This window comes from Hydractinia symbiolongicarpus, chromosome 3, assembly GCF_029227915.1.
Source record: "Hydractinia symbiolongicarpus strain clone_291-10 chromosome 3, HSymV2.1, whole genome shotgun sequence".
NCBI lineage: Eukaryota > Metazoa > Cnidaria > Hydrozoa > Anthoathecata > Hydractiniidae > Hydractinia > Hydractinia symbiolongicarpus.
In genome coordinates, this window is record NC_079877.1 from 8,669,072 (window position 1) to 8,687,413 (window position 18,342).

The window sequence follows — 18,342 nt, forward strand, 5'->3', positions numbered from 1 at the left end:
GTGGTTTTTAAAATGATGCGATAGCTCGCACGTAGCAGAGGGTGGTTTCGATCCACCGACCTCTGGGTTATGGGCCCAGCACGCTTCCTCTGCGCCACTCTGCTGAAGGTAGGTAAGCTGAAATGTGTCTGATGTAAGGTGTAGTTTAGTATTGCGAACAGCACTCGAACTATGACCTTTTTACCATTTCCAGGGGGATTAGCTCACATGGTAGAGCGCTCGCTTTGCATGCGAGAGGTACCGGGATCGATGCCCGGATCCTCCAAGACGATGTTTTTAATTTATTTATTATTATACTAATTTCAGTAGTTGGCAATGGTCATAAGAGGATTTATGATGCTCCTAAGATTACCTGGTATTAATAATAATAATAATAATACTAAACCGCGCTGCATATGTCTAGAGCATTTCTTGCTGTTTAATTTCGCATTGACAGTATACACAGTTTCAGCTTTTAACATGATCGACCATGTGGCATTCGGGCATTGACGCCATCGCGAACATATTATTTAAATATGAACTCGTCCTCGGTAGTATAGTGGTAAGTATCCCCGCCTGTCACGCGGGAGACCGGGGTTCGATTCCCCGCCGGGGAGGTTCTTTTTATCTTGTCAATGTTTCGTTTCACGTCAGTAGCGTTCGCGGGACTGTCCGGGAATACAGATTTACGCCCGGTTAGCTCAGTCGGTAGAGCATCAGACTTTTAATCTGAGGGTCGCGGGTTCGAGTCCCTCATCGGGCGTAACAATTATTTGGTACGATGGTGAACTAACTTTCACCACAATGTCTTGTCGAAAGAGGATGAATAACGTAACATTTGCGGAGTGGCAAAGGCGAAGCAAACTTGATGGGGAACTAGCTCAGATGGTAGAGCGCTCGCTTAGCATGCGAGAGGTACCGGGATCGATGCCCGGGTTCCCCAATGCCTTTTCCATAGGCGTAAAATAAATGAAATTTGCGCAGAGCAATTTGCAGCAGCGTTCGTGTCATGTCGGGATGGCCGAGTGGTCTAAGGCGCCAGACTCAAGACAAAATGTTCTTCCACTCATCGCGTGGAGAATTCTGGTCCTCGAATGAGGGCGTGGGTTCGAATCCCACTTCCGACAACTTTTCCCTGCCACACAAAATTTTAGGCCTAAAATGCAAGTCCACCGAGCCGGATTTGAACCAGCGACCTAAGGATGCCTGAGTGGTATAAGTTCGTCTACAGTCCTCCGCTCCACCAACTGAGCTATCGGTGGATGTAGCATCGTACAGTTCTTGTGCAGGACTATGCAGGTCATGTCACGTTTGTAGTATGACGTGGTTTTTAAAATGATGCGATAGCTCGCACGTAGCAGAGGGTGGTTTCGATCCACCGACCTCTGGGTTATGGGCCCAGCACGCTTCCTCTGCGCCACTCTGCTGAAGCTAGGTAAGCTGAAATGTGTCTGATGTAAGATGTAGTTTAGTATTGCGAACAGCACTCGAACTATGACCTTTTTACCATTTCCAGGGGGATTAGCTCACATGGTAAAGCGCTCGCTTTGCATGCGAGAGGTACCGGGATCGATGCCCGGATCCTCCAAGACGATGTTTTTAATTTATTTATTTTTATACTAATTTCAGTAGTTGCCAATGGTCATAAGAGGATTTATGATGCTCCTAAGATTACCTGGTATTAATAATAATAATAATAATACTAAACCGCGCTGCATATGTCTAGAGCATTTCTTGCTGTTTAATTTCGCATTGACAGTATACACAGTTTCAGCTTTTAACATGATCGACCGTGTGGCATTCGGGCATTGACGCCATCGCGAACATATTATTTAAATATGAACTCGTCCTCGGTAGTATAGTGGTAAGTATCCCCGCCTGTCACGCGGGAGACCGGGGTTCGATTCCCCGCCGGGGAGGTTCTTTTTATCTTGTCAATGTTTCGTTTCACGTCAGTAGCGTTCGCGGGACTGTCCGGGAATACAGATTTACGCCCGGTTAGCTCAGTCGGTAGAGCATCAGACTTTTAATCTGAGGGTCGCGGGTTCGAGTCCCTCATCGGGCGTAACAATTATTTGGTACGATGGTGAACTAACTTTCACCACAATGTCTTGTCGAAAGAGGATGAATAACGTAACATTTGCAGAGTGGCAAAGGCGAAGCAAACATGATGGGGAACTAGCTCAGATGGTAGAGCGCTCGCTTAGCATGCGAGAGGTACCGGGATCGATGCCCGGGTTCTCCAATGCCTTTCCATAGGCGTAAAATAAATGAAATTTGCGCAGAGCAATTTGCAGCAGCGTTCGTGTCATGTCGGGATGGCCGAGCGGTCTAAGGCGCCAGACTCAAGACAAAATGTTCTTCCACTCATCGCGTGGAGAATTCTGGTCCTCGAATGAGGGCGTTGGTTCGAATCCCACTTCCGACAACTTTTCCCTGCCACACAAAATTTTAGGCCTAAAATGCAAGTCCACCGAGCCGGATTTGCACCAGCGACCTAAGGATGCCTGAGTGGTATAAGTTCGTCTACAGTCCTCCGCTCTACCAACTGAGCTATCGGTGGATGTAGCATCGTACAGTTCTTGTTCAGGACTATGCAGGTCATGTCACGTTTGTAGTATGACGTGGTTTTTAAAATGATGCGATAGCTCGCACGTAGCAGAGGGTGGTTTCGATCCACCGACCTCTGGGTTATGGGCCCAGCACGCTTCCTCTGCGCCACTCTGCTGAAGGTAGGTAAGCTGAAATGTGTCTGATGTAAGGTGTAGTTTAGTATTGCGAACAGCACTCGAACTATGACCTTTTTACCATTTCCAGGGGGATTAGCTCACATGGTAGAGCGCTCGCTTTGCATGCGAGAGGTACCGGGATCGATGCCCGGATCCTCCAAGACGATGTTTTTAATTTATTTATTTTTATACTAATTTCAGTAGTTGCCAATGGTCATAAGAGGATTTATGATGCTCCTAAGATTACCTGGTATTAATAATAATAATAATAATACTAAACCGCGCTGCATATGTCTAGAGCATTTCTTGCTGTTTAATTTCGCATTGACAGTATACACAGTTTCAGCTTTTAACATGATCGACCGTGTGGCATTCGGGCATTGACGCCATCGCGAATATATTATTTAAATATGAACTCGTCCTCGGTAGTATAGTGGTAAGTATCCCCGCCTGTCACGCGGGAGACCGTGGTTCGATTCCCCGCCGGGGAGGTTCTTTTTATCTTGTCAATGTTTCGTTTCACGTCAGTAGCGTTCGCGGGACTGTCCGGGATTACAGATTTACGCCCGGTTAGCTCAGTCGGTAGAGCATCAGACTTTTAATCTGAGGGTCGCGGGTTCGAGTCCCTCATCGGGCGTAACAATTATTTGGTACGATGGTGAACTAACTTTCACCACAATGTCTTGTCGAAAGAGGATGAATAACGTAACATTTGCGGAGTGGCAAAGGCGAAGCAAACTTGATGGGGAACTAGCTCAGATGGTAGAGCGCTCGCTTAGCATGCGAGAGGTACCGGGATCGATGCCCGGGTTCTCCAATGCCTTTTCCATAGGCGTAAAATAAATGAAATTTGCGCAGAGCAATTTGCAGCAGCGTTCGTGTCATGTCGGGATGGCCGAGCGGTGTAAGGCGCCAGACTCAAGACAAAATGTTCTTCCACTCATCGCGTGGAGAATTCTGGTCCTCGAATGAGGGCGTGGGTTCGAATCCCACTTCCGACAACTTTTCCCTGCCACACAAAATTTTAGGCCTAAAATGCAAGTCCACCGAGCCGGATTTGAACCAGCGACCTAAGGATGCCTGAGTGGTATAAGTTCGTCTACAGTCCTCCGCTCTACCAACTGAGCTATCGGTGGATGTAGCATCGTACAGTTCTTGTGCAGGACTATGCAGGTCATGTCACGTTTGTAGTATGACGTGATTTTTAAAATGATGCGATAGCTCGCACGTAGCAGAGGGTGGTTTCGATCCACCGACCTCTGAATTATGGGCCCAGCACGCTTCCTCTGCGCCACTCTGCTGAAGGTAGGTAAGCTGAAATGTGTCTGATGTAAGGTGTAGTTTAGTATTGCGAACAGCACTCGAACTATGACCTTTTTACCATTTCCAGGGGGATTAGCTCACATGGCAGAGCGCTCGCTTTGCATGCGAGAGGTACCGGGATCGATGCCCGGATCCTCCTAGACGATGTTTTTAATTTATTTATTTTTATACTAATTTCAGTAGTTGCCAATGGTCATAAGAGGATTTATGATGCTCCTAAGATTACCTGGTATTAATAATAATAATAATAATACTAAACCGCGCTGCATATGTCTAGAGCATTTCTTGCTGTTTAATTTCGCATTGACAGCATACACAGTTTCAGCTTTTAACATGATCGACCGTGTGGCATTCGGGCATTGACGCCATCGCGAACATATTATTTAAATATGAACTCGTCCTCGGTAGTATAGTGGTAAGTATCCCCGCCTGTCACGCGGGAGACCGGGGTTCGATTCCCCGCCGGGGAGGTTCTTTTTATCTTGTCAATGTTTCGTTTTACGTCAGTAGCGTTCGCGGGACTGTCCGGGAATACAGATTTACGCCCGGTTAGCTCAGTCGGTGGAGCATCAGACTTTTAATCTGAGGGTCGCGGGTTCGAGTCCCTCATCGGGCGTAACAATTATTTGGTACGATGGTGAACTAACTTTCACCACAATGTCTTGTCGAAAGAGGATGAATAACGTAACATTTGCGGAGTGGCAAAGGCGAAGCAAACTTGATGGGGAACTAGCTCAGATGGTAGAGCGCTCGCTTAGCATGCGAGAGGTACCGGGATCGATGCCCGGGTTCTCCAATGCCTTTTCCATAGGCGTAAAATAAATGAAATTTGCGCAGAGCAATTTGCAGCAGCGTTCGTGTCATGTCGGGATGGCCGAGCGGTCTAAGGCGCCAGACTCAAGACAAAATGTTCTTCCACTCATCGCGTGGAGAATTCTGGTCCTTGAATGAGGGCGTGGGTTCGAATCCCACTTCCGACAACTTTTCCCTGCCACACAAAATTTTAGGCCTAAAATGCAAGTCCACCGAGCCGGATTTGAACCAGCGACCTAAGGATGCCTGAGTGGTATAAGTTCGTCTACAGTCCTCCGCTCTACCAACTGAGCTATCGGTGGATGTAGCATCGTACAGTTCTTGTGCAGGACTATGCAGGTCATGTCACGTTTGTAGTATGACGTGGTTTTTAAAATGATGCGATAGCTCGCACGTAGCAGAGGGTGGTTTCGATCCACCGACCTCTGGGTTATGGGCCCAGCACGCTTCCTCTGCGCCACTCTGCTGAAGGTAGGTAAGCTGAAATGTGTCTGATGTAAGGTGTAGTTTAGTATTGCGAACAGCACTCGAACTATGACCTTTTTACCATTTCCAGGGGGATTAGCTCACATGGTAGAGCGCTCGCTTTGCATGCGAGAGGTACCGGGATCGATGCCCGGATCCTCCAAGACGATGTTTTTAATTTATTTATTTTTATACTAATTTCAGTAGTTGCCAATGGTCATAAGAGGATTTATGATGCTCCTAAGATTACCTGGTATTAATAATAATAATAATAATACTAAACCGCGCTGCATATGTCTAGAGCATTTCTTGCTGTTTAATTTCGCATTGACAGCATACACAGTTTCAGCTTTTAACATGATCGACCGTGTGGCATTCTGGCATTGACGCCATCGCGAACATATTATTTAAATATGAACTCGTCCTCGGTAGTATAGTGGTAAGTATCCCCGCCTGTCACGCGGGAGACCGGGGTTCGATTCCCCGCCGGGGAGGTTCTTTTTATCTTGTCAATGTTTCGTTTAACGTCAGTAGCGTTCGCGGGACTGTCCGGGAATACAGATTTACGCCCGGTTAGCTCAGTCGGTAGAGCATCAGACTTTTAATCTGAGGGTCGCGGGTTCGAGTCCCTCATCGGGCGTAACAATTATTTGGTACGATGGTGAACTAACTTTCACCACAATGTCTTGTCGAAAGAGGATGAATAACGTAACATTTGCGGAGTGGCAAAGGCGAAGCAAACTTGATGGGGAACTAGCTCAGATGGTAGAGCGCTCGCTTAGCATGCGAGAGGTACCGGGATCGATGCCCGGGTTCTCCAATGCCTTTTCCATAGGCGTAAAATAAATGAAATTTGCGCAGAGCAATTTGCAGCAGCGTTCGTGTCATGTCGGGATGGCCGAGCGGTCTAAGGCGCCAGACTCAAGACAAAATGTTCTTCCACTCATCGCGTGGAGAATTCTGGTCCTCGAATGAGGGCGTGGGTTCGAATCCCACTTCCGACAACTTTTCCCTGCCACACAAAATTTTAGGCCTAAAATGCAAGTCCACCGAGCCGGATTTGAACCAGCGACCTAAGGATGCCTGAGTGGTATAAGTTCGTCTACAGTCCTCCGCTCTACCAACTGAGCTATCGGTGGATGTAGCATCGTACAGTTCTTGTGCAGGACTATGCAGGTCATGTCACGTTTGTAGTATGACGTGGTTTTTAAAATGATGCGATAGCTCGCACGTAGCAGAGGGTGGTTTCGATCCACCGACCTCTGGGTTATGGGCCCAGCACGCTTCCTCTGCGCCACTCTGCTGAAGGTAGGTAAGCTGAAATGTGTCTGATGTAAGGTGTAGTTTAGTATTGCGAACAGCACTCGAACTATGACCTTTTTACCATTTCCAGGGGGATTAGCTCACATGGTAGAGCGCTCGCTTTGCATGCGAGAGGTACCGGGATCGATGCCCGGATCCTCCAAGACGATGTTTTTAAATTATTTATTTTTATACTAATTTCAGTAGTTGCCAATGGTCATAAGAGGATTTATGATGCTCCTAAGATTACCTGGTATTAATAATAATAATAATAATAATAATACTAAACCGCGCTGCATATGTCTAGAGCATTTCTTGCTGTTTAATTTCGCATTGACAGCATACACAGTTTCAGCTTTTAACATGATCGACCGTGTGGCATTCGGGCATTGACGCCATCGTGAACATATTATTTAAATATGAACTCGTCCTCGGTAGTATAGTGGTAAGTATCCCCGCCTGTCACGCGGGAGACCGGGGTTCGATTCCCCGCCGGGGAGGTTCTTTTTATCTTGTCAATGTTTCGTTTCACGTCAGTAGCGTTCGCGGGACTGTCCGGGAATACAGATTTACGCCCGGTTAGCTCAGTCGGTAGAGCTTCAGACTTTTAATCTGAGGGTCGCGGGTTCGAGTCCCTCATCGGGCGTAACAATTATTTGGTACGATGGTGAACTAACTTTCACCACAATGTCTTGTCGAAAGAGGATGAATAACGTAACATTTGCGGAGTGGCAAAGGCGAAGCAAACTTGATGGGGAACTAGCTCAGATGGTAGAGCGCTCGCTTAGCATGCGAGAGGTACCGGGATCGATGCCCGGGTTCTCCAATGCCTTTTCCATAGGCGTAAAATAAATGAAATTTGCGCAGAGCAATTTGCAGCAGCGTTCGTGTCATGTCGGGATGGCCGAGCGGTCTAAGGCGCCAGACTCAAGACAAAATGTTCTTCCACTCATCGCGTGGAGAATTCTGGTCCTCGAATGAGGGCGTGGGTTCGAATCCCACTTCCGACAACTTTTCCCTGCCACACAAAATTTTAGGCCTAAAATGCAAGTCCACCGAGCCGGATTTGAACCAGCGACCTAAGGATGCCTGAGTGGTATAAGTTCGTCTACAGTCCTCCGCTCTACCAACTGAGCTATCGGTGCATGTAGCATCGTACAGTTCTTGTGCAGGACTATGCAGGTCATGTCACGTTTGTAGTATGACGTGGTTTTTAAAATGATGCGATAGCTCGCACGTAGCAGAGGGTGGTTTCGATCCACCGACCTCTGGGTTATGGGCCCAGCACGCTTCCTCTGCGCCACTCTGCTGAAGGTAGGTAAGCTGAAATGTGTCTGATGTAAGGTGTAGTTTAGTATTGCGAACAGCACTCGAACTATGACCTTTTTACCATTTCCAGGGGGATTAGCTCACATGGTAGAGCGCTCGCTTTGCATGCGAGAGGTACCGGGATCGATGCCCGGATCCTCCAAGACGATGTTTTTAATTTATTTATTTTTATACTAATTTCAGTAGTTGCCAATGGTCATAAGAGGATTTATGATGCTCCTAAGATTACCTGGTATTAATAATAATAATAATAATAATACTAAACCGCGCTGCATATGTCTAGAGCATTTCTTGCTGTTTAATTTCGCATTGACAGTATACACAGTTTCAGCTTTTAACATGATCGACCGTGTGGCATTCGGGCATTGACGCCATCGCGAACATATTATTTAAATATGAACTCGTCCTCGGTAGTATAGTGGTTAGTATCCCCGCCTGTCACGAGGGAGACCGGGGTTCGATTCCCCGCCGGGGAGGTTCTTTTTATCTTGTCAATGTTTCGTTTCACGTCAGTAGCGTTCGCGGGACTGTCCGGGAATACAGATTTACGCCCGGTTAGCTCAGTTGGTAGAGCATCAGACTTTTAATCTGAGGGTCGCGGGTTCGAGTCCCTCATCGGGCGTAACAATTATTTGGTACGATGGTGAACTAACTTTCACCACAATGTCTTGTCGAAAGAGGATGAATAACGTAACATTTGCGGAGTGGCAAAGGCGAAGCAAACTTGATGGGGAACTAGCTCAGATGGTAGAGCGCTCGCTTAGCAGGCGAGAGGTACCGGGATCGATGCCCGGGTTCTCCAATGCCTTTTCCATAGGCGTAAAATAAATGAAATTTGCGCAGAGCAATTTGCAGCAGCGTTCGTGTCATGTCGGGATGGCCGAGCGGTCTAAGGCGCCAGACTCAAGACAAAATGTTCTTCCACTCATCGCGTGGAGAATTCTGGTCCTCGAATGAGGGCGTGGGTTCGAATCCCACTTCCGACAACTTTTCCCTGCCACACAAAATTTTAGGCCTAAAATGCAAGTCCACCGAGCCGGATTTGAACCAGCGACCTAAGGATGCCTGAGTGGTATAAGTTCGTCTACAGTCCTCCGCTCTACCAACTGAGCTATCGGTGGATGTAGCATCGTACAGTTCTTGTGCAGGACTATGCAGGTCATGTCACGTTTGTAGTATGACGTGGTTTTTAAAATGATGCGATAGCTCGCACGTAGCAGAGGGTGGTTTCGATCCACCGACCTCTGGGTTATGGGCCCAGCACGCTTCCTCTGCGCCACTCTGCTGAAGGTAGGTAAGCTGAAATGTGTCTGATGTAAGGTGTAGTTTAGTATTGCGAACAGCACTCGAACTATGACCTTTTTACCATTTCCAGGGGGATTAGCTCACATGGTAGAGCGCTCGCTTTGCATGCGAGAGGTACCGGGATCGATGCCCGGATCCTCCAAGACGATGTTTTTAATTTATTTATTTTTATACTAATTTCAGTAGTTGCCAATGGTCATAAGAGGATTTATGATGCTCCTAAGATTACCTGGTATTAATAATAATAATAATAATACTAAACCGCGCTGCATATGTCTAGAGCATTTCTTGCTGTTTAATTTCGCATTGACAGTATACACAGTTTCAGCTTTTAACATGATCGACCGTGTGGCATTCGGGCATTGACGCCATCGCGAACATATTATTTAAATATGAACTCGTCCTCGGTAGTATAGTGGTAAGTATCCCCGCCTGTCACGCGGGAGACCGGGGATCGATTCCCCGCCGGGGAGGTTCTTTTTATCTTGTCAATGTTTCGTTTCACGTCAGTAGCGTTCGCGGGACTGTCCGGGAATACAGATTTACGCCCGGTTAGCTCAGTCGGTAGAGCATCAGACTTTTAATCTGAGGGTCGCGGGTTCGAGTCCCTCATCGGGCGTAACAATTATTTGGTACGATGGTGAACTAACTTTCACCACAATGTCTTGTCGAAAGAGGATGAATAACGTAACATTTGCGGAGTGGCAAAGGCGAAGCAAACTTGATGGGGAACTAGCTCAGATGGTAGAGCGCTCGCTTAGCATGCGAGAGGTACCGGGATCGATGCCCGGGTTCTCCAATGCCTTTTCCATAGGCGTAAAATAAATGAAATTTGCGCAGAGCAATTTGCAGCAGCGTTCGTGTCATGTCGGGATGGCCGAGCGGTCTAAGGCGCCAGACTCAAGACAAAATGTTCTTCCACTCATCGCGTGGAGAATTCTGGTCCTCGAATGAGGGCGTGGGTTCGAATCCCACTTCCGACAACTTTTCCCTGCCACACAAAATTTTAGGCCTAAAATGCAAGTCCACCGAGCCGGATTTGAACCAGCGACCTAAGGATGCCTGAGTGGTATAAGTTCGTCTACAGTCCTCCGCTCTACCAACTGAGCTATCGGTGGATGTAGCATCGTACAGTTCTTGTGCAGGACTATGCAGGTCATGTCACGTTTGTAGTATGACGTGGTTTTTAAAATGATGCGATAGCTCGCACGTAGCAGAGGGTGGTTTCGATCCACCGACCTCTGGGTTATGGGCCCAGCACGCTTCCTCTGCGCCACTCTGCTGAAGGTAGGTAAGCTGAAATGTGTCTGATGTAAGGTGTAGTTTAGTATTGCGAACAGCACTCGAACTATGACCTTTTTACCATTTCCAGGGGGATTAGCTCACATGGTAGAGCGCTCGCTTTGCATGCGAGAGGTACCGGGATCGATGCCCGGATCCTCCAAGACGATGTTTTTAATTTATTTATTTTTATACTAATTTCAGTAGTTGCCAATGGTCATAAGAGGATTTATGATGCTCCTAAGATTACCTGGTATTAATAATAATAATAATAATACTAAACCGCGCTACATATGTCTAGAGCATTTCTTGCTGTTTAATTTCGCATTGACAGTATACACAGTTTCAGCTTTTAACATGATCGACCGTGTGGCATTCGGGCATTGACGCCATCGCGAACATATTATTTAAATATGAACTCGTCCTCGGTAGTATAGTGGTAAGTATCCCCGCCTGTCACGCGGGAGACCGGGGTTCGATTCCCCGCCGGGGAGGTTCTTTTTATCTTGTCAATGTTTCGTTTCACGTCAGTAGCGTTCGCAGGACTGTCCGGGAATACAGATTTACGCCCGGTTAGCTCAGTCGGTAGAGCATCAGACTTTTAATCTGAGGGTCGCGGGTTCGAGTCCCTCATCGGGCGTAACAATTATTTGGTACGATGGTGAACTAACTTTCACCACAATGTCTTGTCGAAAGAGGATGAATAACGTAACATTTGCGGAGTGGCAAAGGCGAAGCAAACTTGATGGGGAACTAGCTCAGATGGTAGAGCGCTCGCTTAGCATGCGAGAGGTACCGGGATCGATGCCCGGGTTCTCCAATGCCTTTTCCATAGGCGTAAAATAAATGAAATTTGCGCAGAGCAATTTGCAGCAGCGTTCGTGTCATGTCGGGATGGCCGAGCGGTCTAAGGCGCCAGACTCAAGACAAAATGTTCTTCCACTCATCGCGTGGAGAATTCTGGTCCTCGAATGAGGGCGTGGGTTCGAATCCCACTTCCGACAACTTTTCCCTGCCACACAAAATTTTAGGCCTAAAATGCAAGTCCACCGAGCCGGATTTGAACCAGCGACCTAAGGATGCCTGAGTGGTATAAGTTCGTCTACAGTCCTCCGCTCTACCAACTGAGCTATCGGTGGATGTAGCATCGTACAGTTCTTGTGCAGGACTATGCAGGTCATGTCACGTTTGTAGTATGACGTGGTTTTTAAAATGATGCGATAGCTCGCACGTAGCAGAGGGTGGTTTCGATCCACCGACCTCTGGGTTATGGGCCCAGCACGCTTCCTCTGCGCCACTCTGCTGAAGGTAGGTAAGCTGAAATGTGTCTGATGTAAGGTGTAGTTTAGTATTGCAAACAGCACTCGAACTATGACCTTTTTACCATTTCCAGGGGGATTAGCTCACATGGTAGAGCGCTCGCTTTGCATGCGAGAGGTACCGGGATCGATGCCCGGATCCTCCAAGACGATGTTTTTAATTTATTTATTTTTATACTAATTTCAGTAGTTGCCAATGGTCATAAGAGGATTTATGATGCTCCTAAGATTACCTGGTATTAATAATAATAATAATAATACTAAATTGCGCTGCATATGTCTAGAGCATTTCTTGCTGTTTAATTTCGCATTGACAGTATACACAGTTTCAGCTTTTAACATGATCGACCGTGTGGCATTCGGGCATTGACGCCATCGCGAACATATTATTTAAATATGAACTCGTCCTCGGTAGTATAGTGGTAAGTATCCCCGCCTGTCACGCGGGAGACCGGGGTTCGATTCCCCGCCGGGGAGGTTCTTTTTATCTTGTCAATGTTTCGTTTCACGTCAGTAGCGTTCGCGGGACTGTCCGGGAATACAGATTTACGCCCGGTTAGCTCAGTCGGTAGAGCATCAGACTTTTAATCTGAGGGTCGCAGGTTCGAGTCCCTCATCGGGCGTAACAATTATTTGGTACGATGGTGAACTAACTTTCACCACAATGTCTTGTCGAAAGAGGATGAATAACGTAACATTTGCGGAGTGGCAAAGGCGAAGCAAACTTGATGGGGAACTAGCTCAGATGGTAGAGCGCTCGCTTAGCATGCGAGAGGTACCGGGATCGATGCCCGGGTTCTCCAATGCCTTTTCCATAGGCGTAAAATAAATGAAATTTGCGCAGAGCAATTTGCAGCAGCGTTCGTGTCATGTCGGGATGGCCGAGCGGTCTAAGGCGCCAGACTCAAGACAAAATGTTCTTCCACTCATTGCGTGGAGAATTCTGGTCCTCGAATGAGGGCGTGGGTTCGAATCCCACTTCCGACAACTTTTCCCTGCCACACAAAATTTTAGGCCTAAAATGCAAGTCCACCGAGCCGGATTTGAACCAGCGACCTAAGGATGCCTGAGTAGTATAAGTTCGTCTACAGTCCTCCGCTCTACCAACTGAGCTATCGGTGGATGTAGCATCGTACAGTTCTTGTGCAGGACTATGCAGGTCATGTCACGTTTGTAGTATGACGTGGTTTTTAAAATGATGCGATAGCTCGCACGTAGCAGAGGGTGGTTTCGATCCACCGACCTCTGGGTTATGGGCCCAGCACGCTTCCTCTGCGCCACTCTGCTGAAGGTAGGTAAGCTGAAATGTGTCTGATGTAAGGTGTAGTTTAGTATTGCGAACAGCACTCGAACTATGACCTTTTTACCATTTCCAGGGGGATTAGCTCACATGGTAGAGCGCTCGCTTTGCATGCGAGAGGTACCGGGATCGATGCCCGGATCCTCCAAGACGATGTTTTTAATTTATTTATTTTTATACTAATTTCAGTAGTTGCCAATGGTCATAAGAGGATTTATGATGCTCCTAAGATTACCTGGTATTAATAATAATAATAATAATAATACTAAACCGCGCTGCATATGTCTAGAGCATTTCTTGCTGTTTAATTTCGCATTGACAGTATACACAGTTTCAGCTTTTAACATGATCGACCGTGTGGCATTCGGGCATTGACGCCATCGCGAACATATTATTTAAATATGAACTCGTCCTCGGTAGTATAGTGGTAAGTATCCCCGCCTGTCACGCGGGAGACCGGGGTTCGATTCCCCGCCGGGGAGGTTCTTTTTATCTTGTCAATGTTTCGTTTCACGTCAGTAGCGTTCGCGGGACTGTCCGAGAATACAGATTTACGCCCGGTTAGCTCAGTCGGTAGAGCATCAGACTTTTAATCTGAGGGTCGCGGGTTCGAGTCCCTCATCGGGCGTAACAATTATTTGGTACGATGGTGAACTAACTTTCACCACAATGTCTTGTCGAAAGAGGATGAATAACGTAACATTTGCGGAGTGGCAAAGGCGAAGCAAACTTGATGGGGAACTAGCTCAGATGGTAGAGCGCTCGCTTAGCATGCGAGAGGTACCGGGATCGATGCCCGGGTTCTCCAATGCCTTTTCCATAGGCGTAAAATAAATGAAATTTGCGCAGAGCAATTTGCAGCAGCGTTCGTGTCATGTCGGGATGGCCGAGCGGTCTAAGGCGCCAGACTCAAGACAAAATGTTCTTCCACTCATCGCGTGGAGAGTTCTGGTCCTCGAATGAGGGCGCGGGTTCGAATCCCACTTCCGACAACTTTTCCCTGCCACACAAAATTTTAGGCCTAAAATGCAAGTCCACCGAGCCGGATTTGAACCAGCGACCTAAGGATGCCTGAGTGGTATAAGTTCGTCTACAGTCCTCCGCTCTACCAACTGAGCTATCGGTGGATGTAGCATCGTACAGTTCTTGTGCAGGACTATGCAGGTCATGTCACGTTTGTAGTATGACGTGGTTTTTAAAATGATGCGATAGCTCGCACGTAGCAGAGGGTGGTTTCGATCCACCGACCTCTGGGTTATGGGCCCAGCACGCTTCCTCTGCGCCACTCTGCTGAAGGTAGGTAAGCTGAAATGTGTCTGATGTAAGGTGTAGTTTAGTATTGCGAACAGCACTCGAACTATGACCTTTTTACCATTTCCAGGGGGATTAGCTCACATGGTAGAGCGCTCGCTTTGCATGCGAGAGGTACCGGGATCGATGCCCGGATCCTCCAAGACGATGTTTTTAATTTATTTATTTTTATACTAATTTCAGTAGTTGCCAATGGTCATAAGAGGATTTATGATGCTCCTAAGATTACCTGGTATTAATAATAATAATAATAATACTAAACCGCGCTGCATATGTCTAGAGCATTTCTTGCTGTTTAATTTCGCATTGACAGTATACACAGTTTCAGCTTTTAACATGATCGACCGTGTGGCATTCGGGCATTGACGCCATCGCGAACATTTTATTTAAATATGAACTCGTCCTCGGTAGTATAGTGGTAAGTATCCCCGCCTGTCACGCGGGAGACCGGGGTTCGATTCCCCGCCGGGGAGGTTCTTTTTATCTTGTCAATGTTTCGTTTCACGTCAGTAGCGTTCGCGGGACTGTCCGGGAATACAGATTTACGCCCGGTTAGCTCAGTCGGTAGAGCATCAGACTTTTAATCTGAGGGTCGCGGGTTCGAGTCCCTCATCGGGCGTAACAATTATTTGGTACGATGGTGAACTAACTTTCACCACAATGTCTTGTCGCAAGAGGATGAATAACGTAACATTTGCGGAGTGGCAAAGGCGAAGCAAACTTGATGGGGAACTAGCTCAGATGGTAGAGCGCTCGCTTAGCATGCGAGAGGTACCGGGATCGATGCCCGGGTTCTCCAATGCCTTTTCCATAGGCGTAAAATAAATGAAATTTGCGCAGAGCAATTTGCAGCAGCGTTCGTGTCATATCGGGATGGCCGAGCGGTCTAAGGCGCCAGACTCAAGACAAAATGTTCTTCCACTCATCGCGTGGAGAATTCTGGTCCTCGAATGAGGGCGTGGGTTCGAATCCCACTTCCGACAACTTTTCCCTGCCACACAAAATTTTAGGCCTAAAATGCAAGTCCAAAGAGCCGGATTTGAACCAGCGACCTAAGGATGCCTGAGTGGTATAAGTTCGTCTACAGTCCTCCGCTCTACCAACTGAGCTATCGGTGGATGTAGCATCGTACAGTTCTTGTGCAGGACTATGCAGGTCATGTCACGTTTGTAGTATGACGTGGTTTTTAAAATGATGCGATAGCTCGCACGTAGCAGAGGGTGGTTTCGATCCACCGACCTCTGGGTTATGGGCCCAGCACGCTTCCTCTGCGCCACTCTGCTGAAGGTAGGTAAGCTGAAATGTGTCTGATGTAAGGTGTAGTTTAGTATTGCGAACAGCACTCGAACTATGACCTTTTTACCATTTCCAGGGGGATTAGCTCACATGGTAGAGCGCTCGCTTTGCATGCGAGAGGTACCGGGATCGATGCCCGGATCCTCCAAGACGATGTTTTTAATTTATTTATTTTTATACTAATTTCAGTAGTTGCCAATGGTCATAAGAGGATTTATGATGCTCCTAAGATTACCTGGTATTAATAATAATAATAATAATACTAAACCGCGCTGCATATGTCTAGAGCATTTCTTGCTGTTTAATTTCGCATTGACAGTATACACAGTTTCAGCTTTTAACATGATCGACCGTGTGGCATTCGGGCATTGACGCCATCGCGAACATTTTATTTAAATATGAACTCGTCCTCGGTAGTATAGTGGTAAGTATCCCCGCCTGTCACGCGGGAGACCGGGGTTCGATTCCCCGCCGGGGAGGTTCTTTTTATCTTGTCAATGTTTCGTTTCACGTCAGTAGCGTTCGCGGGACTGTCCGGGAATACAGATTTACGCCCGGTTAGCTCAGTCGGTAGAGCATCAGACTTTTAATCTGAGGGTCGCGGGTTCGAGTCCCTCATCGGGCGTAACAATTATTTGGTACGATGGTGAACTAACTTTCACCACAATGTCTTGTCGAAAGAGGATGAATAACGTAACATTTGCGGAGTGGCAAAGGCGAAGCAAACTTGATGGGGAACTAGCTCAGATGGTAGAGCGCTCGCTTAGCATGCGAGAGGTACCGGGATCGATGCCCGGGTTCTCCAATGCCTTTTCCATAGGCGTAAAATAAATGAAATTTGCGCAGAGCAATTTGCAGCAGCGTTCGTGTCATGTCGGGATGGCCGAGCGGTCTAAGGCGCCAGACTCAAGACAAAATGTTCTTCCACTCATCGCGTGGAGAATTCTGGTCCTCGAATGAGGGCGTGGGTTCGAATCCCACTTCCGAAAACTTTTCCCTGCCACACAAAATTTTAGGCCTAAAATGCAAGTCCACCGAGCCGGATTTGAACCAGCGACCTAAGGATGCCTGAGTGGTATAAGTTCGTCTACAGTCCTCCGCTCTACCAACTGAGCTATCGGTGGATGTAGCATCGTACAGTTCTTGTGCAGGACTATGCAGGTCATGTCACGTTTGTAGTATGACGTGGTTTTTAAAATGATGCGATAGCTCGCACGTAGCAGAGGGTGGTTTCGATCCACCGACCTCTGGGTTATGGGCCCAGCACGCTTCCTCTGCGCCACTCTGCTGAAGGTAGGTAAGCTGAAATGTGTCTGATGTAAGGTGTAGTTTAGTATTGCGAACAGCACTCGAACTATGACCTTTTTACCATTTCCAGGGGGATTAGCTCACATGGTAGAGCGCTCGCTTTGCATGCGAGAGGTACCGGGATCGATGCCCGGATCCTCCAAGACGATGTTTTTAATTTATTTATTTTTATACTAATTTCAGTAGTTGCCAATGGTCATAAGAGGATTTATGATGCTCCTAAGATTACCTGGTATTAATAATAATAATAATACTAAACCGCGCTGGATATGTCTAGATCATTTCTTGCTGTTTAATTTCGCATTGACAGTATACACAGTTTCAGCTTTTAACATGATCGACCGTGTGGCATTCGGGCATTGACGCCATCGCGAACATATTATTTAAATATGAACTCGTCCTCGGTAGTATAGTGGTAAGTATCCCCGCCTGTCACGCGGGAGACCGGGGTTCGATTCCCCGCCGGGGAGGTTCTTTTTATCTTGTCAATGTTTCGTTTCACGTCAGTAGCGTTCGCGGGACTGTCCGGGAATACAGATATACGCCCGGTTAGCTCAGTCGGTAGAGCATCAGACTTTTAATCTGAGGGTCGCGGGTTCGAGTCCCTCATCGGGCGTAACAATTATTTGGTACGATGGTGAACTAACTTTCACCACAATGTCTTGTCGAAAGAGGATGAATAACGTAACATTTGCGGAGTGGCAAAGGCGAAGCAAACTTGATGGGGAACTAGCTCAGATGGTAGAGCGCTCGCTTAGCATGCGAGAGGTACCGGGATCGATGCCCGGGTTCTCCAATGCCTTTTCCATAGGCGTAAAATAAATGAAATTTGCGCAGAGCAATTTGCAGCAGCGTTCGTGTCATGTCGGGATGGCCGAGCGGTCTAAGGCGCCAGACTCAAGACAAAATGTTCTTCCACTCATCGCGTGGAGAATTCTGGTCCTCGAATGAGGGCGTGGGTTCGAATCCCACTTCCGACAACTTTTCCCTGCCACACAAAATTTTAGGCCTAAAATGCAAGTCCACCGAGCCGGATTTGAACCAGCGACCTAAGGATGCCTGAGTGGTATAAGTTCGTCTACAGTCCTCCGCTCTACCAACTGAGCTATCGGTGGATGTAGCATCGTACAGTTCTTGTGCAGGACTATGCAGGTCATGTCACGTTTGTAGTATGACGTGGTTTTTAAAATGATGCGATAGCTCGCACGTAGCAGAGGGTGGTTTCGATCCACCGACCTCTGGGTTATGGGCCCAGCACGCTTCCTCTGCGCCACTCTGCTGA

General features: G+C 47.4%; 79 non-coding genes across 79 annotated transcripts; 66 read left to right on the forward strand and 13 right to left on the reverse strand.

The window, feature by feature from the left end:
- Window positions 1-192: 192 nt before the first annotated feature.
- Trnaa-ugc (transfer RNA alanine (anticodon UGC)) lies at window positions 193-265 on the forward strand. Its single transcript has one exon. It is a non-coding gene; the product is annotated as a tRNA-Ala (tRNA).
- A 259-nt stretch (window positions 266-524) lies between these two features.
- On the forward strand, window positions 525-596 carry Trnad-guc (transfer RNA aspartic acid (anticodon GUC)). The gene has a single exon. It is a non-coding gene; the product is annotated as a tRNA-Asp (tRNA).
- A 73-nt stretch (window positions 597-669) lies between these two features.
- Trnak-uuu (transfer RNA lysine (anticodon UUU)) lies at window positions 670-742 on the forward strand. The gene has a single exon. It is a non-coding gene; the product is annotated as a tRNA-Lys (tRNA).
- Window positions 743-849: 107 nt separating this feature from the next.
- On the forward strand, window positions 850-922 carry Trnaa-agc (transfer RNA alanine (anticodon AGC)). Its single transcript has one exon. It is a non-coding gene; the product is annotated as a tRNA-Ala (tRNA).
- A 68-nt stretch (window positions 923-990) lies between these two features.
- On the forward strand, window positions 991-1,106 carry Trnal-caa (transfer RNA leucine (anticodon CAA)). Its single transcript has 2 exons — window positions 991-1,028; window positions 1,061-1,106. It is a non-coding gene; the product is annotated as a tRNA-Leu (tRNA).
- Window positions 1,107-1,147: 41 nt separating this feature from the next.
- Trnay-gua (transfer RNA tyrosine (anticodon GUA)) lies at window positions 1,148-1,241 on the reverse strand. Its single transcript has 2 exons — window positions 1,205-1,241; window positions 1,148-1,183 (listed from the first exon to the last, which is right to left on the reverse strand). It is a non-coding gene; the product is annotated as a tRNA-Tyr (tRNA).
- A 585-nt stretch (window positions 1,242-1,826) lies between these two features.
- Window positions 1,827-1,898, forward strand: Trnad-guc (transfer RNA aspartic acid (anticodon GUC)). Its single transcript has one exon. It is a non-coding gene; the product is annotated as a tRNA-Asp (tRNA).
- Window positions 1,899-1,971: 73 nt separating this feature from the next.
- Trnak-uuu (transfer RNA lysine (anticodon UUU)) lies at window positions 1,972-2,044 on the forward strand. The gene has a single exon. It is a non-coding gene; the product is annotated as a tRNA-Lys (tRNA).
- Window positions 2,045-2,151: 107 nt separating this feature from the next.
- On the forward strand, window positions 2,152-2,224 carry Trnaa-agc (transfer RNA alanine (anticodon AGC)). Its single transcript has one exon. It is a non-coding gene; the product is annotated as a tRNA-Ala (tRNA).
- A 67-nt stretch (window positions 2,225-2,291) lies between these two features.
- On the forward strand, window positions 2,292-2,407 carry Trnal-caa (transfer RNA leucine (anticodon CAA)). The gene is made up of 2 exons: window positions 2,292-2,329; window positions 2,362-2,407. It is a non-coding gene; the product is annotated as a tRNA-Leu (tRNA).
- A 41-nt stretch (window positions 2,408-2,448) lies between these two features.
- Window positions 2,449-2,542, reverse strand: Trnay-gua (transfer RNA tyrosine (anticodon GUA)). The gene is made up of 2 exons: window positions 2,506-2,542; window positions 2,449-2,484 (listed from the first exon to the last, which is right to left on the reverse strand). It is a non-coding gene; the product is annotated as a tRNA-Tyr (tRNA).
- A 253-nt stretch (window positions 2,543-2,795) lies between these two features.
- Window positions 2,796-2,868, forward strand: Trnaa-ugc (transfer RNA alanine (anticodon UGC)). The gene has a single exon. It is a non-coding gene; the product is annotated as a tRNA-Ala (tRNA).
- A 404-nt stretch (window positions 2,869-3,272) lies between these two features.
- Trnak-uuu (transfer RNA lysine (anticodon UUU)) lies at window positions 3,273-3,345 on the forward strand. Its single transcript has one exon. It is a non-coding gene; the product is annotated as a tRNA-Lys (tRNA).
- A 107-nt stretch (window positions 3,346-3,452) lies between these two features.
- Window positions 3,453-3,525, forward strand: Trnaa-agc (transfer RNA alanine (anticodon AGC)). The gene has a single exon. It is a non-coding gene; the product is annotated as a tRNA-Ala (tRNA).
- A 68-nt stretch (window positions 3,526-3,593) lies between these two features.
- Window positions 3,594-3,709, forward strand: Trnal-caa (transfer RNA leucine (anticodon CAA)). The gene is made up of 2 exons: window positions 3,594-3,631; window positions 3,664-3,709. It is a non-coding gene; the product is annotated as a tRNA-Leu (tRNA).
- Window positions 3,710-3,750: 41 nt separating this feature from the next.
- On the reverse strand, window positions 3,751-3,844 carry Trnay-gua (transfer RNA tyrosine (anticodon GUA)). Its single transcript has 2 exons — window positions 3,808-3,844; window positions 3,751-3,786 (listed from the first exon to the last, which is right to left on the reverse strand). It is a non-coding gene; the product is annotated as a tRNA-Tyr (tRNA).
- A 585-nt stretch (window positions 3,845-4,429) lies between these two features.
- Window positions 4,430-4,501, forward strand: Trnad-guc (transfer RNA aspartic acid (anticodon GUC)). The gene has a single exon. It is a non-coding gene; the product is annotated as a tRNA-Asp (tRNA).
- A 73-nt stretch (window positions 4,502-4,574) lies between these two features.
- Trnak-uuu (transfer RNA lysine (anticodon UUU)) lies at window positions 4,575-4,647 on the forward strand. Its single transcript has one exon. It is a non-coding gene; the product is annotated as a tRNA-Lys (tRNA).
- A 107-nt stretch (window positions 4,648-4,754) lies between these two features.
- Window positions 4,755-4,827, forward strand: Trnaa-agc (transfer RNA alanine (anticodon AGC)). Its single transcript has one exon. It is a non-coding gene; the product is annotated as a tRNA-Ala (tRNA).
- A 68-nt stretch (window positions 4,828-4,895) lies between these two features.
- Window positions 4,896-5,011, forward strand: Trnal-caa (transfer RNA leucine (anticodon CAA)). The gene is made up of 2 exons: window positions 4,896-4,933; window positions 4,966-5,011. It is a non-coding gene; the product is annotated as a tRNA-Leu (tRNA).
- Window positions 5,012-5,052: 41 nt separating this feature from the next.
- Window positions 5,053-5,146, reverse strand: Trnay-gua (transfer RNA tyrosine (anticodon GUA)). The gene is made up of 2 exons: window positions 5,110-5,146; window positions 5,053-5,088 (listed from the first exon to the last, which is right to left on the reverse strand). It is a non-coding gene; the product is annotated as a tRNA-Tyr (tRNA).
- Window positions 5,147-5,399: 253 nt separating this feature from the next.
- Window positions 5,400-5,472, forward strand: Trnaa-ugc (transfer RNA alanine (anticodon UGC)). The gene has a single exon. It is a non-coding gene; the product is annotated as a tRNA-Ala (tRNA).
- A 259-nt stretch (window positions 5,473-5,731) lies between these two features.
- Window positions 5,732-5,803, forward strand: Trnad-guc (transfer RNA aspartic acid (anticodon GUC)). The gene has a single exon. It is a non-coding gene; the product is annotated as a tRNA-Asp (tRNA).
- Window positions 5,804-5,876: 73 nt separating this feature from the next.
- Trnak-uuu (transfer RNA lysine (anticodon UUU)) lies at window positions 5,877-5,949 on the forward strand. The gene has a single exon. It is a non-coding gene; the product is annotated as a tRNA-Lys (tRNA).
- A 107-nt stretch (window positions 5,950-6,056) lies between these two features.
- Window positions 6,057-6,129, forward strand: Trnaa-agc (transfer RNA alanine (anticodon AGC)). The gene has a single exon. It is a non-coding gene; the product is annotated as a tRNA-Ala (tRNA).
- A 68-nt stretch (window positions 6,130-6,197) lies between these two features.
- Window positions 6,198-6,313, forward strand: Trnal-caa (transfer RNA leucine (anticodon CAA)). Its single transcript has 2 exons — window positions 6,198-6,235; window positions 6,268-6,313. It is a non-coding gene; the product is annotated as a tRNA-Leu (tRNA).
- A 41-nt stretch (window positions 6,314-6,354) lies between these two features.
- Trnay-gua (transfer RNA tyrosine (anticodon GUA)) lies at window positions 6,355-6,448 on the reverse strand. The gene is made up of 2 exons: window positions 6,412-6,448; window positions 6,355-6,390 (listed from the first exon to the last, which is right to left on the reverse strand). It is a non-coding gene; the product is annotated as a tRNA-Tyr (tRNA).
- Window positions 6,449-6,701: 253 nt separating this feature from the next.
- Window positions 6,702-6,774, forward strand: Trnaa-ugc (transfer RNA alanine (anticodon UGC)). The gene has a single exon. It is a non-coding gene; the product is annotated as a tRNA-Ala (tRNA).
- Window positions 6,775-7,039: 265 nt separating this feature from the next.
- Window positions 7,040-7,111, forward strand: Trnad-guc (transfer RNA aspartic acid (anticodon GUC)). Its single transcript has one exon. It is a non-coding gene; the product is annotated as a tRNA-Asp (tRNA).
- Window positions 7,112-7,184: 73 nt separating this feature from the next.
- Trnak-uuu (transfer RNA lysine (anticodon UUU)) lies at window positions 7,185-7,257 on the forward strand. Its single transcript has one exon. It is a non-coding gene; the product is annotated as a tRNA-Lys (tRNA).
- A 107-nt stretch (window positions 7,258-7,364) lies between these two features.
- Trnaa-agc (transfer RNA alanine (anticodon AGC)) lies at window positions 7,365-7,437 on the forward strand. Its single transcript has one exon. It is a non-coding gene; the product is annotated as a tRNA-Ala (tRNA).
- A 68-nt stretch (window positions 7,438-7,505) lies between these two features.
- Trnal-caa (transfer RNA leucine (anticodon CAA)) lies at window positions 7,506-7,621 on the forward strand. Its single transcript has 2 exons — window positions 7,506-7,543; window positions 7,576-7,621. It is a non-coding gene; the product is annotated as a tRNA-Leu (tRNA).
- Window positions 7,622-7,662: 41 nt separating this feature from the next.
- Window positions 7,663-7,756, reverse strand: Trnay-gua (transfer RNA tyrosine (anticodon GUA)). The gene is made up of 2 exons: window positions 7,720-7,756; window positions 7,663-7,698 (listed from the first exon to the last, which is right to left on the reverse strand). It is a non-coding gene; the product is annotated as a tRNA-Tyr (tRNA).
- Window positions 7,757-8,009: 253 nt separating this feature from the next.
- On the forward strand, window positions 8,010-8,082 carry Trnaa-ugc (transfer RNA alanine (anticodon UGC)). The gene has a single exon. It is a non-coding gene; the product is annotated as a tRNA-Ala (tRNA).
- Window positions 8,083-8,489: 407 nt separating this feature from the next.
- Window positions 8,490-8,562, forward strand: Trnak-uuu (transfer RNA lysine (anticodon UUU)). Its single transcript has one exon. It is a non-coding gene; the product is annotated as a tRNA-Lys (tRNA).
- A 107-nt stretch (window positions 8,563-8,669) lies between these two features.
- Trnaa-agc (transfer RNA alanine (anticodon AGC)) lies at window positions 8,670-8,742 on the forward strand. The gene has a single exon. It is a non-coding gene; the product is annotated as a tRNA-Ala (tRNA).
- Window positions 8,743-8,810: 68 nt separating this feature from the next.
- Window positions 8,811-8,926, forward strand: Trnal-caa (transfer RNA leucine (anticodon CAA)). The gene is made up of 2 exons: window positions 8,811-8,848; window positions 8,881-8,926. It is a non-coding gene; the product is annotated as a tRNA-Leu (tRNA).
- Window positions 8,927-8,967: 41 nt separating this feature from the next.
- Window positions 8,968-9,061, reverse strand: Trnay-gua (transfer RNA tyrosine (anticodon GUA)). The gene is made up of 2 exons: window positions 9,025-9,061; window positions 8,968-9,003 (listed from the first exon to the last, which is right to left on the reverse strand). It is a non-coding gene; the product is annotated as a tRNA-Tyr (tRNA).
- Window positions 9,062-9,314: 253 nt separating this feature from the next.
- Trnaa-ugc (transfer RNA alanine (anticodon UGC)) lies at window positions 9,315-9,387 on the forward strand. The gene has a single exon. It is a non-coding gene; the product is annotated as a tRNA-Ala (tRNA).
- Window positions 9,388-9,646: 259 nt separating this feature from the next.
- On the forward strand, window positions 9,647-9,718 carry Trnad-guc (transfer RNA aspartic acid (anticodon GUC)). The gene has a single exon. It is a non-coding gene; the product is annotated as a tRNA-Asp (tRNA).
- Window positions 9,719-9,791: 73 nt separating this feature from the next.
- Window positions 9,792-9,864, forward strand: Trnak-uuu (transfer RNA lysine (anticodon UUU)). Its single transcript has one exon. It is a non-coding gene; the product is annotated as a tRNA-Lys (tRNA).
- Window positions 9,865-9,971: 107 nt separating this feature from the next.
- On the forward strand, window positions 9,972-10,044 carry Trnaa-agc (transfer RNA alanine (anticodon AGC)). The gene has a single exon. It is a non-coding gene; the product is annotated as a tRNA-Ala (tRNA).
- Window positions 10,045-10,112: 68 nt separating this feature from the next.
- On the forward strand, window positions 10,113-10,228 carry Trnal-caa (transfer RNA leucine (anticodon CAA)). Its single transcript has 2 exons — window positions 10,113-10,150; window positions 10,183-10,228. It is a non-coding gene; the product is annotated as a tRNA-Leu (tRNA).
- Window positions 10,229-10,269: 41 nt separating this feature from the next.
- Trnay-gua (transfer RNA tyrosine (anticodon GUA)) lies at window positions 10,270-10,363 on the reverse strand. Its single transcript has 2 exons — window positions 10,327-10,363; window positions 10,270-10,305 (listed from the first exon to the last, which is right to left on the reverse strand). It is a non-coding gene; the product is annotated as a tRNA-Tyr (tRNA).
- A 253-nt stretch (window positions 10,364-10,616) lies between these two features.
- Trnaa-ugc (transfer RNA alanine (anticodon UGC)) lies at window positions 10,617-10,689 on the forward strand. Its single transcript has one exon. It is a non-coding gene; the product is annotated as a tRNA-Ala (tRNA).
- A 259-nt stretch (window positions 10,690-10,948) lies between these two features.
- On the forward strand, window positions 10,949-11,020 carry Trnad-guc (transfer RNA aspartic acid (anticodon GUC)). The gene has a single exon. It is a non-coding gene; the product is annotated as a tRNA-Asp (tRNA).
- Window positions 11,021-11,093: 73 nt separating this feature from the next.
- Trnak-uuu (transfer RNA lysine (anticodon UUU)) lies at window positions 11,094-11,166 on the forward strand. Its single transcript has one exon. It is a non-coding gene; the product is annotated as a tRNA-Lys (tRNA).
- Window positions 11,167-11,273: 107 nt separating this feature from the next.
- Trnaa-agc (transfer RNA alanine (anticodon AGC)) lies at window positions 11,274-11,346 on the forward strand. Its single transcript has one exon. It is a non-coding gene; the product is annotated as a tRNA-Ala (tRNA).
- A 68-nt stretch (window positions 11,347-11,414) lies between these two features.
- On the forward strand, window positions 11,415-11,530 carry Trnal-caa (transfer RNA leucine (anticodon CAA)). The gene is made up of 2 exons: window positions 11,415-11,452; window positions 11,485-11,530. It is a non-coding gene; the product is annotated as a tRNA-Leu (tRNA).
- A 41-nt stretch (window positions 11,531-11,571) lies between these two features.
- On the reverse strand, window positions 11,572-11,665 carry Trnay-gua (transfer RNA tyrosine (anticodon GUA)). The gene is made up of 2 exons: window positions 11,629-11,665; window positions 11,572-11,607 (listed from the first exon to the last, which is right to left on the reverse strand). It is a non-coding gene; the product is annotated as a tRNA-Tyr (tRNA).
- A 253-nt stretch (window positions 11,666-11,918) lies between these two features.
- Trnaa-ugc (transfer RNA alanine (anticodon UGC)) lies at window positions 11,919-11,991 on the forward strand. Its single transcript has one exon. It is a non-coding gene; the product is annotated as a tRNA-Ala (tRNA).
- Window positions 11,992-12,250: 259 nt separating this feature from the next.
- Window positions 12,251-12,322, forward strand: Trnad-guc (transfer RNA aspartic acid (anticodon GUC)). The gene has a single exon. It is a non-coding gene; the product is annotated as a tRNA-Asp (tRNA).
- Window positions 12,323-12,395: 73 nt separating this feature from the next.
- Window positions 12,396-12,468, forward strand: Trnak-uuu (transfer RNA lysine (anticodon UUU)). Its single transcript has one exon. It is a non-coding gene; the product is annotated as a tRNA-Lys (tRNA).
- Window positions 12,469-12,575: 107 nt separating this feature from the next.
- Window positions 12,576-12,648, forward strand: Trnaa-agc (transfer RNA alanine (anticodon AGC)). Its single transcript has one exon. It is a non-coding gene; the product is annotated as a tRNA-Ala (tRNA).
- Window positions 12,649-12,716: 68 nt separating this feature from the next.
- On the forward strand, window positions 12,717-12,832 carry Trnal-caa (transfer RNA leucine (anticodon CAA)). Its single transcript has 2 exons — window positions 12,717-12,754; window positions 12,787-12,832. It is a non-coding gene; the product is annotated as a tRNA-Leu (tRNA).
- Window positions 12,833-12,873: 41 nt separating this feature from the next.
- Window positions 12,874-12,967, reverse strand: Trnay-gua (transfer RNA tyrosine (anticodon GUA)). The gene is made up of 2 exons: window positions 12,931-12,967; window positions 12,874-12,909 (listed from the first exon to the last, which is right to left on the reverse strand). It is a non-coding gene; the product is annotated as a tRNA-Tyr (tRNA).
- Window positions 12,968-13,220: 253 nt separating this feature from the next.
- Trnaa-ugc (transfer RNA alanine (anticodon UGC)) lies at window positions 13,221-13,293 on the forward strand. The gene has a single exon. It is a non-coding gene; the product is annotated as a tRNA-Ala (tRNA).
- A 262-nt stretch (window positions 13,294-13,555) lies between these two features.
- Trnad-guc (transfer RNA aspartic acid (anticodon GUC)) lies at window positions 13,556-13,627 on the forward strand. The gene has a single exon. It is a non-coding gene; the product is annotated as a tRNA-Asp (tRNA).
- A 73-nt stretch (window positions 13,628-13,700) lies between these two features.
- Window positions 13,701-13,773, forward strand: Trnak-uuu (transfer RNA lysine (anticodon UUU)). Its single transcript has one exon. It is a non-coding gene; the product is annotated as a tRNA-Lys (tRNA).
- A 107-nt stretch (window positions 13,774-13,880) lies between these two features.
- Trnaa-agc (transfer RNA alanine (anticodon AGC)) lies at window positions 13,881-13,953 on the forward strand. The gene has a single exon. It is a non-coding gene; the product is annotated as a tRNA-Ala (tRNA).
- A 68-nt stretch (window positions 13,954-14,021) lies between these two features.
- On the forward strand, window positions 14,022-14,137 carry Trnal-caa (transfer RNA leucine (anticodon CAA)). The gene is made up of 2 exons: window positions 14,022-14,059; window positions 14,092-14,137. It is a non-coding gene; the product is annotated as a tRNA-Leu (tRNA).
- Window positions 14,138-14,178: 41 nt separating this feature from the next.
- On the reverse strand, window positions 14,179-14,272 carry Trnay-gua (transfer RNA tyrosine (anticodon GUA)). The gene is made up of 2 exons: window positions 14,236-14,272; window positions 14,179-14,214 (listed from the first exon to the last, which is right to left on the reverse strand). It is a non-coding gene; the product is annotated as a tRNA-Tyr (tRNA).
- A 253-nt stretch (window positions 14,273-14,525) lies between these two features.
- Trnaa-ugc (transfer RNA alanine (anticodon UGC)) lies at window positions 14,526-14,598 on the forward strand. Its single transcript has one exon. It is a non-coding gene; the product is annotated as a tRNA-Ala (tRNA).
- A 259-nt stretch (window positions 14,599-14,857) lies between these two features.
- On the forward strand, window positions 14,858-14,929 carry Trnad-guc (transfer RNA aspartic acid (anticodon GUC)). The gene has a single exon. It is a non-coding gene; the product is annotated as a tRNA-Asp (tRNA).
- Window positions 14,930-15,002: 73 nt separating this feature from the next.
- Window positions 15,003-15,075, forward strand: Trnak-uuu (transfer RNA lysine (anticodon UUU)). Its single transcript has one exon. It is a non-coding gene; the product is annotated as a tRNA-Lys (tRNA).
- Window positions 15,076-15,182: 107 nt separating this feature from the next.
- Trnaa-agc (transfer RNA alanine (anticodon AGC)) lies at window positions 15,183-15,255 on the forward strand. Its single transcript has one exon. It is a non-coding gene; the product is annotated as a tRNA-Ala (tRNA).
- A 68-nt stretch (window positions 15,256-15,323) lies between these two features.
- Window positions 15,324-15,439, forward strand: Trnal-caa (transfer RNA leucine (anticodon CAA)). Its single transcript has 2 exons — window positions 15,324-15,361; window positions 15,394-15,439. It is a non-coding gene; the product is annotated as a tRNA-Leu (tRNA).
- Window positions 15,440-15,827: 388 nt separating this feature from the next.
- On the forward strand, window positions 15,828-15,900 carry Trnaa-ugc (transfer RNA alanine (anticodon UGC)). The gene has a single exon. It is a non-coding gene; the product is annotated as a tRNA-Ala (tRNA).
- A 259-nt stretch (window positions 15,901-16,159) lies between these two features.
- Trnad-guc (transfer RNA aspartic acid (anticodon GUC)) lies at window positions 16,160-16,231 on the forward strand. The gene has a single exon. It is a non-coding gene; the product is annotated as a tRNA-Asp (tRNA).
- Window positions 16,232-16,304: 73 nt separating this feature from the next.
- Trnak-uuu (transfer RNA lysine (anticodon UUU)) lies at window positions 16,305-16,377 on the forward strand. The gene has a single exon. It is a non-coding gene; the product is annotated as a tRNA-Lys (tRNA).
- A 107-nt stretch (window positions 16,378-16,484) lies between these two features.
- On the forward strand, window positions 16,485-16,557 carry Trnaa-agc (transfer RNA alanine (anticodon AGC)). Its single transcript has one exon. It is a non-coding gene; the product is annotated as a tRNA-Ala (tRNA).
- Window positions 16,558-16,625: 68 nt separating this feature from the next.
- Trnal-caa (transfer RNA leucine (anticodon CAA)) lies at window positions 16,626-16,741 on the forward strand. Its single transcript has 2 exons — window positions 16,626-16,663; window positions 16,696-16,741. It is a non-coding gene; the product is annotated as a tRNA-Leu (tRNA).
- A 41-nt stretch (window positions 16,742-16,782) lies between these two features.
- On the reverse strand, window positions 16,783-16,876 carry Trnay-gua (transfer RNA tyrosine (anticodon GUA)). Its single transcript has 2 exons — window positions 16,840-16,876; window positions 16,783-16,818 (listed from the first exon to the last, which is right to left on the reverse strand). It is a non-coding gene; the product is annotated as a tRNA-Tyr (tRNA).
- A 253-nt stretch (window positions 16,877-17,129) lies between these two features.
- On the forward strand, window positions 17,130-17,202 carry Trnaa-ugc (transfer RNA alanine (anticodon UGC)). Its single transcript has one exon. It is a non-coding gene; the product is annotated as a tRNA-Ala (tRNA).
- Window positions 17,203-17,458: 256 nt separating this feature from the next.
- On the forward strand, window positions 17,459-17,530 carry Trnad-guc (transfer RNA aspartic acid (anticodon GUC)). Its single transcript has one exon. It is a non-coding gene; the product is annotated as a tRNA-Asp (tRNA).
- Window positions 17,531-17,603: 73 nt separating this feature from the next.
- Window positions 17,604-17,676, forward strand: Trnak-uuu (transfer RNA lysine (anticodon UUU)). The gene has a single exon. It is a non-coding gene; the product is annotated as a tRNA-Lys (tRNA).
- A 107-nt stretch (window positions 17,677-17,783) lies between these two features.
- Trnaa-agc (transfer RNA alanine (anticodon AGC)) lies at window positions 17,784-17,856 on the forward strand. Its single transcript has one exon. It is a non-coding gene; the product is annotated as a tRNA-Ala (tRNA).
- A 68-nt stretch (window positions 17,857-17,924) lies between these two features.
- Trnal-caa (transfer RNA leucine (anticodon CAA)) lies at window positions 17,925-18,040 on the forward strand. Its single transcript has 2 exons — window positions 17,925-17,962; window positions 17,995-18,040. It is a non-coding gene; the product is annotated as a tRNA-Leu (tRNA).
- Window positions 18,041-18,081: 41 nt separating this feature from the next.
- On the reverse strand, window positions 18,082-18,175 carry Trnay-gua (transfer RNA tyrosine (anticodon GUA)). Its single transcript has 2 exons — window positions 18,139-18,175; window positions 18,082-18,117 (listed from the first exon to the last, which is right to left on the reverse strand). It is a non-coding gene; the product is annotated as a tRNA-Tyr (tRNA).
- Window positions 18,176-18,342: the final 167 nt, after the last annotated feature.